The 9,429-nt window shown below is 38.6% G+C and overlaps 1 protein-coding gene across 1 annotated transcript in view; it reads right to left on the bottom strand.

The window, feature by feature from the left end:
- The window catches only part of SEC23A (SEC23 homolog A, COPII component), a 75,381-nt gene extending 66,564 nt beyond the window's left edge, over positions 1 to 8,817 (bottom strand). The window contains exon 1 of the mRNA XM_077769197.1: positions 8,798 to 8,817. The gene's annotated coding sequence lies outside the window, so the exon portion shown is untranslated. The remainder of the gene's footprint in view (positions 1 to 8,797) is intronic.
- Between the last annotated feature and the right edge of the window lie 612 nt (positions 8,818 to 9,429).

Here is a 9,429-nt window from a genome sequence, read left to right as displayed (position 1 = left end):
GGTCACCGGGGGAGGGAACTAATGGGGAGAGGGCGGAACCCGGGCGGAGCTGAGTGACAGGTAGGGAAGGAGAGCCTGGAGGGAGGGGGCAGCTACGGAGCCTGAGGGGCGGAGGCAAACAAGACTGACTTGGCTGGCAAACGCCGGAGGGGCTAGGGACCCCTGCGGAACTGGAGCGCCTTAACCCTTTCCCAGGAGCCACGGCCGAGCCCTCTCCCTGAGGGCCGCAGGCGAGACTGGCACCTTCTGTCGCCATTCAGACAACGTCCAGGAGGACATCCTCACCTGTAGGGCCCTGGTGGATTCCTGGAACTGCTAAACCACATCTCCCCGAAAGTATACAAAGTGAGAAGTTCGTGTTTTCACTTAGTGCAACAAATATTTACTGAAAATCTACAATGTGCCAGGTACAGTCCCAATGCTAGTGATATGATGTAGTCAAAACAGGCCAAAATCCGTGGCTTGTACATTGGATTTTTGAATTCCTAGACAGTCTACCTCTTCCCTCCTACACTGCATCTGCCACCTCTCCTCCCCACCACTGTAATCTCTGGATGATTCATCTAAATGCGTTTTCTGCTTCTCTTTCCAAGGGAAGAGCTAAGCAAAATGGGAGAGACGGAAACAGGTTGGAAAGACATTAAAGCCTGGCGGTCTAGAGCACCCCATCCCTAAATGAGGAGTTGTTCATGGAATTAATTCCAGATGCAACTACACCTAAAATCTTGTCCAGCTTAGCCCTATAAGCATTTTAAGGATTTGGAAAAAAGATTAAATCCTTGTTCTTCATTATAGTTGAGAAACAAGATGTGCACCAAACATATATTTTCTGCCTATAATGTGTATGCTAAGGTTGTTTTGTAAGGTAGAAGAAGATGAGTTTGTCTGTCAAATTTGAATAAAATTCTGAAGAGGAAATGGGAATCAACATTCAGTGTAGGCCTGCAAATAAGGTGAGCTCAGGATTCTACCTCAATGGGGATTCTTGACTGAAAGCACAGCAAGTAAACAGCTGTGGACCATGGTATAAAAATGGAATAAGGACATTCACAAAACGAAACAAGATCCAAGAATCAATAGACATAGTAGAGAGGATCCATGGGGATCCTGGAATTCAGTGAAGAATAAACCAACGTATAGTACCCTCAGTGGTTTCATTCATTTCATCGTCCCCAGAAATGTGTCGTTGCTACCATGCAGCTCAATGAAGACTAAAAAACCATAATTCCCTTGTTCTTAGCTGAACAAAAGCCTTTATTCCCTACTACAATGAAACAGATGTTAGGATGGGTAATAAATTCATTTAGATCTGGGGGCGCCTGGGTGGCTTAGTCGGTTAAGTGTCCGACTTTCACTTAGGTCATGATATCTTGCGGTTTGTGGGTTCGGGCCCTGCGTTGGGCTCTGTGCTGACTGCCAGCTCAGAGCCTGGAGCCTGTTTCAGTCTGTGACTCCCTCTCTCTCTGACCCTCCCCTGCTCACGCTGTCTCTCTCTCCGAGAATTAAAAAAAAAATTAAAAAATAAATAAATTCATTTAGATCTGTCTTTATGTACTTTAAGATGAACAGGTTTGCATTTAACCATCAGATAGAGCATCAGGATCTACTGGACCCAACTGTAGTTTTCTAGGATTTTCTTTTTTTAGAGTTCTATATGTAAGAATCCATATATAATGACTTTTAATCTTTCTTAGATATATTCCAAAGAACAGAGAAAATCATTTTTTTTAATTTATTTATTTGGGGGGAGCCCATGGGGAGGGGCAGAGTGGGAGAGAGAGGATCAACCCCAAGTAGTTCCATGCTATCAGTACAAAGCCCAACATGGGGCTCAAATCCACGAATCTTAAGATCATGACCTGAGCCAAAATCAAGAGTCAGACGCTTAACTGACTGAGCCACCCAGGTGCCCCGTTTTTAGAAACAGAATAAAAATTATTCTATTTGCAATTACCTTATGGGTACATTGGACTCCTGTAAATCTAGGATACATCATGGGCTCTTAGTGATCTTATTTTACCTATATCTTGAAACGTTCTGCTAATTCATCACGGAATTATTTATTCATCAATTATTCCAACTCTTCTTTANTCTGCCCCTCCCCCACTCATGCTTTGTGTCTCTCTCTGTCTCAAAAATAAGTAAACTATAAAAAAAAAAGACTAAAATAATAAGAAAACAGAAGAATGACAGAATTATCCAAGATAATACAATAGTGGAGTAAGTTATCACTATTGCATTTTCTTTTTGGAATGCCCAAAGGACTGCAGCATTTTTCAAGATCTTTGTACTATGCTTTTAGTTTTCAATAAATATAGAGGAGAATTCAGAATTTGGAAGATGAATGCAAAGAGACAGAGAACAGCAATCTAGATCCTGATAATGACAGTGACGTCTTAGACTGTAAATCTTTAGATTACCATCTCCTAGACGAATTTCTCAAACTCAAGGATCATCGTGTTAACATTATTTCTAAGGTCAAAAAAATGTTATTTTCATCCAATTATTCATTCAAAAGGAATAACTTGATTACAAAATATTTTGCAACAAAAATCTGGACCATCTCATTTTGCTAAGAGCACATATTACAGTATTCTTTCATCTTTTATGATGTTTATATGGATAATTTACTTGATACGATTCTTGAGTAGACAAATGCTAATGGCAGCTGTGTATATACTAAGATGATATCTAAGGAAATAGATAACCTAGAAATTAAAACTTCTTTGGGTTGCTTACTTATAAAAATAAAAATACAAAAGTCTTGCAGTTAGGGAGCAAAGACAGCCATCCTCTCTTCAACAAAATTATGAGCCTTTAGAGGTCTCCAAAATCCTTCAAGTCCTGTGTTTCGATGATGCATATGCATGAAGAACCAAAAGTAACAATTAGCAGGTAGTTGCATTCAGAGGACATTGCCCATTTGGGATATGTCTTCAAAACCAGGAAAATATGGAACAAAAATTGGTATTTGCTATATTTAGATGCTTACTTAAATTTTCAATAAAGTTGTTTTCCATTATCCCTTTACTCTTTTTATAACAGCTTTACTGAATATCCCTTTACTCTAATTTGTATAAATTCATGGAGTGATATAAAGATACAAAAATTAAAAAGAGTCCATTAGACCCAGATTGTGAATGCTGAAGACTATTTTTCTTGGTATAATGAAAGTTAAGAGGTTTTGATCTGAAGAACAGAGAGAGAGAGAGAGAGTGGAAAATTTCTTAAGCTCCTTAGAAAGGAGTGTCAGATTAGGAATTGGAGAAAGGGGGGACTCTCCTAAAACAACCTTCTCTAGTTTTCTAATTTAATATATAGACATCCCTGGACCAAGGCATTTGAGATTAATCTGTGAATCTGAAGGAAATTTGTTAAACATTTACTAACATACAACTGATTACAATTGTTTGCTTTCATTACACAGCCTTGTCAGATCCTGACACAAAATAATTGTTCCTTAAATATTCATTAATGAGCATGAAAACCTAAACAATTATAAATTATTATCCTCATGATTTTAACGTTTTGAGATTGACTATGAAAATATAAAATCTGATATAAGCCCCCCCAAAAAATTCTTTTTTATTTTAATTATTTAAAGAAATGTTTTTAATTCTAGTATAGTTAATATACAGTGTCATATTAAGTTCAGGTGTGCAATGATTCAACAATTCTATATATCAGTCAGTGCTCATCACAGTAAGTGTACACAATCCCCATCACCTATCTCACCTACCACCCCTCTGTTAACCACAAATTTGTTTTTTGTGGTTAAGAGTCTGTTTTTTGGTTTGTTTCTTTTCTTCTTTGTTCATTTGTTTTGTTTCTTAAATTCATATGAATGAAATATGAGTGAAATCGTATAAGTGAAATATGAATGAAATGAGTGAAATCATATGGTATTTGTCTTTCTCTGACTTAAGTGACTTAGGATTATATAGTCTCTAGATCCATTTATGTTGTTGCAAATGGCAATATTTTATTCTTTTTTATGGCTGAGTAATATAGATATACACTTCTTTATCCATTCATCTATCAATGGACATTTAGGTTTTTGCAAATAATGCTACAATAAAGAAAAGGCTTTGTTAAAAGCCGATACTCTAAGATCATTATTTCCTCAAACTGACATTTTTCAAAATGCCAGAGAATATTACAAAGAGAGACAGGGAGGGGTGGCTGGGTGGCTCATTCAATTGTGACTCTTGATTTCAGCTTAGGTCATGATCTCAGGGTCTTGGGATGGACCCCCATGGGGCTCCACGATGAGTATGGAGCCTGCTTGGGATTCTCTCTCTCTCTTTCTTTCTCTCTCTGCTCCTCCCACTTCCCCTGCTCCCAAACACTCCCACATGTGTGCTCTTTGTCTTTCTTTAAAATAAAACAAAACTTTTAAATAAAGAGAGAGAGGGACAGGTTCTATAGTCAAATAAAGTTGGGAAATGCCAGTTAAATTATATAAAATTTGGTCTTTTGACTTGTTAGGGATTTTAATATGCTAACATTCGTTATGAATCTTTAACAGCAGGATTTAAATACATTTCCCAAAGATATTTGACCTTGGAACTCTTTTTCAGGGACTGTCTGGGATCAAGTGTTTTAAACACCCTATGACTTTGTTTTCAGTAATTAATTACCTTAAATGCTAGTTAATGTGTAACAGCCAGTATTTTCCTTCCTACGTCTGAACCCACAGATGTTTCTAAACTGAAGATTCCAGCCAGAACTTCAGACAAGGGAAATATATCCTAAATTTCTTGGAATTTTATATGGTCACCACCAGATGGCGCTTTCACCTGTACCTTTTCTTCTTGGTTTACTCAACTTCCTAGTACAAATGAAGTACTAGTGTTTTTTTCTAACACAGATTCTCTTCCATTTGTTCAGGTGGTGACATTATATGGCACTGACCAACTCTATTTGTAGTACTCACTAGAAAAACAATATTCAGATTGTTTTAACTTTGAATTTTCAGCATCAATAGGGTGCCAAGTCCATATACAGGATATTATGTGTCTGGTGCTCTATAGTCTGCACACACAATTACTACAATCACATTAGATATAGTAATGCTAAATAAGGCTAATTAATAAATTACACAGGAAAGTTACAGAATTCTAAATTCAGACAGACCTTAATGATTATTCAGTCTAATCCCTGTACAAGACAGTGAATGTAAAGATAAGAGAGGTTAAACTGCACATCCAAAATCAAGGTGCTGAGGCCCATTTAAAACCTACAACAGGGGCGTGTGGGTGGCTCAGTGGGTTAAGTGTCTGACTTCCACTTAGGTCATGATCTCATGGTTCGTGGGTTTGAGCCCCGCATTGGGCTCTGTGCTGACAGCCAGCTCAGAGCCTGGAGCCTGTTTCAGATTCTGTGTCTCCCTTTCTCTCTGATCCTCCCTTGCTCATGCTGTCTCTCTCTCAGAAATAAATAAAAAACATTTAAAATTTTTTAAAAATAAAATAAAATAAAACCTACAACACTGTTTTCATTTTATGGCTATCTTTTCACTTTGAAATGCTGACAAGACTTGCCTTTAAACTTTCGAGCTCTTGTTCAAACAGCAAGTTTTTCTCTTCCAGAGAGTACCCCACCAGTATTATACTCCAACATCACTTCATTCTGCCACTCTGGCCAACTCCTGAATAATTACTAAGAGTTTTATTTAATCAAGCTAAACAAAGGAAATACTTTTATCTACTCCNACGTGAGCAGGGGAGGGGCAGAGAGAAAGGGAGACAGAGAATCTGAAGCAGGCTGACAGCAGAAAGCCCAATGTGGGGCTCAAACTCACAAACCATGAGATCATGACCTGAGCCAAATTTGGACACCTAACCAACTGAGCCACTCAGGTGCCCCTTCTCTTTCTCTAATATTTACTTGATTTGTAAATAACATAAGAATTATTAAAACTCATGTAGCAAAAAAGGGAGCTTCTTTATTTAAAAAAAATTTTAAGTATTTCTTATTTATTTATGTATTTATTTATTTATTGAGAGTCAGAGAGAGACAGCGCTAGCAGAGAGAGCAGGAGATACAGAATCCAAAGACAGGCTCCATCCAGGCTCTGAGCTAGCTATCAGCACAGAGCCCAATGCGGGGCTAGAACCCATGAACCATGAGACCATGACCTGAGATGAAGTCAGATGCTTAACCAACTGAGCCACCCAGGTGCACCTGGGAACTTCTACTTTAAAAGGAAGTAGCTGGGTTTGTATTTTCCCTTAAAACATTTTTTTAATGTTTATTTTTGAGAGAGAGAGACTCACACAGAGTGTGAGCAAGTGAAGGGCAGAGAGACACACACACACACACACACACACACAGAATCTGAAGTAGGGTCCAGGCTCTGAGCCATCAGCACAGAGCCCGATGTGGGGCTCAAAACCACAAACCATAAGATCATGACCTGAGCCAAAATCGGATGCTTAACTGACTGAGCCACCCAGGCACCCCTGTATTTTTACTTTAAGAGGAGTAAAGTTTTAGTTTTGTTTCATGTTCTATAATTAAGTTAGTCCTTGCTTTGATTTTCTGATATCAAGTCAGCTTTGTAGTCTTCTTTGTGGATCTGGACTCCAAAGTTGGAGGCCAGCATTTTCAAAGAGAGAGAGAGAGAGAGGGAGACATAGAGACAGAGAGATAGAGACTGTTCGTGCCCAGAGGGTGTGTATTAAGACACACTCCTTGTATTTATCTTTTCATTGCCTCTCTCTGCTCTATGACCAGTAGGTCATTAAGTCTCTATTTAGCTACTAACTTTTATTGAGCTGTATCTTGTGAAGCATAAGGATTTAGAGCAACGGCTCCCTAAATTTGATCATGCAGAACAAAATCTCAACTCCACTCACTTCCTAGCTGGATGACCTAGGCATGTCACATAACTTTTCCTGAGTTTCCTAAGTTTCCATAGTTTCTTCATCTGAAAGTGAAGATAAACACAGTAACCTGACACTTAGGATAACAATATATTAAGGATTAAATGAGATAATCTATATAGAACATTTAGTCCTGAGAAAGAAAAGTAACTTCTTTTTTCTTAATTTTTAAAAATGTTTATGTGGGGCGCCTGGGTGGCTCAGTCAGTTGAGCGTCCGATTTTGGCTCAGGTCATGATCTCACGGTTCGTGGGTTCAAGACCCGCATTGGACTCTGTACTGACAGCTAGCTCAGAGCCTGGAGCCTGTTTCCGATTCTGGGTCTCCCTCTCTCTCTGACCCTCCCCTGCTCACGCTGTCTTTCTCTCTCTCTCTTTCTCTCTCTCTCTCTTTCTCAGAAAGAAAACATTAAAAAAATATTTTTTAATGTTTATGTATTTTTGGGCGAGACAGCAAGGCCCCAATCCTATGATAAATAAATTAGTATTCTTTTACTGAGACATACCCTAGTCACATAATCATGTGTCTAGAGGAGTGTGCTGGTAGTCTTCGGCTGGAAGGCATCGACAGCCCCCAGCACAGAGTAAGAAGGTTCCCGTGCATAACTATAAACTGCTATATATCTCACAACCTTGTCAAGCTCCATTCACTCCCTATTTTCTATGCATCAGCCATACTGATCTCCTTCCAATTTTCCAATTTTTCCAACATGACCTACTTCTTCTAGTAATAAGGCCTTGAACAAACTCTTTCCTCTACCTGCTGAGATTGAGTACACAAATGGACAATGGCCAGACCATACATATAAAAATAGAGCACTCTGACCTAAAATCTGCAGCAACCATCCCAGGAAACCAACCGATTATTCTACAGTAACCAGCCAGGGAAAGCAGCTTAGAAGTCAAACCTGTAGGAAGTCACCGCTATCTCTAGCAACAATGCAGGAAGCCAAACAAAAACTTCATAATAATTGTCCCAGGACTTAATTAACAATGGACAGCTTTTCTAATATTTTTCTCTGCTTCCAGTTTAGGATCAACCAACTAAAGAAAGCCAAATATGCACCCCAAACCAATTTCATAGAATGTCCCTCTTCAAAGTGGAATAGGGGTTCAGAACATGCCACCCCCAAACATGCCTCTTTGGCACTTAAAGGCACTTAAAAAAAAAAAAAAAAGCATATGCCCAAAGGGCCTTCCGACCTTCCTTTTCCTTTTTCTTCCTGAAAGCAGGCAATAAAACTCTCATGTGAAAGGTACCCTCCCTCTACCAGCAGGACTTTCCTATCACTGGAGGTGGGGCGAGTTGAAGCTGAGATAAATGTGTGCAAACCTTGTTAAACTAAACTCCTTTCTTCCTACTTTCCCACAATTAACAGTGCCAGCCCAGACCCCTTTGTCTTGTTACATTTTCAAAATGGACTACTCTTTGTGCAACCTATTGTATAAGCTTTCAGTCCTAACTTGTTTAGGTCTTGATTTTTCTTGTGAAGTGTCCCACATACACGTAAGAAATACTAAATAAAATTTGAATGCTTTTCTTCCGTGAATCACTCTTATGTCAGTTTAATTATCAGGCCAGCCACTCTCATAATTTTTTAATTTACTTTCCTCTTTACTGAATGAATTGGTTCCTTTGTATTTAAAATTTTAGGGGACCCTGGGTGGGTCAGTCGGTTAAACATCTGACTTTTGATTTCCGCTCAGGTCATAATCGCACGTTTCCTGAGATCGAGCCCTGCATCGACCTTCATGCTGACAGAGTGGAGCCTGCCTGGGATTTTCTCTCTTCCCTCTCTCTGCCCCTTCCCCTATCACTCTCTCCTTCTCTCTCTCAAAATATATAAACATCTAAAAATGAAACAAAAAATTTAGCACCATTTCAGTTCATTCATGTACTTAATTACTCACCTCTTCTTTGGAAAATAATTATTTCCTAGGACAACCTTTGTTCCATTCTGTTATTCTTCTCCTTCTTCCATGTGTAGTTCTTCCACATACTTATACATTGAGTCCAGTGCTAAGTATTGTTCCATTGGTGGTTGGTCTTCTAGGTAACCACCTGTTCTTTTCTCCAAAAAAAATCAGTGGAAATTGCTAACAAGTTAGTTTCCAAAAAAAAATGTAAGAAAATCCAGAAATAAAGTCATCACCTACTGTTCCTAATATTTTCTTATTAACCAAACATTTGGGGACAGATTTTCCTCTAAGTTTGTCTTTTTCAAAATCAGGAAAAAAAATTTTTTTGAAATGGTCACCACCATATAGTTACCATCTGTCACCATACAAAGTTATGACAAAATCAGTAACATTTTTAACCAAATAACATTCTAGTTTGACTGCAGCCAAGCAGTGTGTTTTCAAGTCTCCCAATTGTTTAGTTATTGTTCATATGCACAAATTCTTCAGCACTTAACCTAAGGACTGTCTTGACTTTAGCTTCAAATGAGAAAGTTACATTCTAGTTTTGAAACCAGTTGCTTGTGGGCATCTGGGTGGCTCAGTTAGTTGAGTGTCCGACTCTTGATTTTGGCTCAGGTCAC

This window comes from Crocuta crocuta, unplaced genomic scaffold, assembly GCF_008692635.1.
Source record: "Crocuta crocuta isolate KB4526 unplaced genomic scaffold, BGI_CrCroc_1.0 scaffold65, whole genome shotgun sequence".
Lineage (NCBI taxonomy): Eukaryota > Metazoa > Chordata > Mammalia > Carnivora > Hyaenidae > Crocuta > Crocuta crocuta.
The sequence above is the reverse complement of the archived record's forward strand: the minus strand, read 5'-3'. Positions and strand labels throughout refer to the sequence as shown.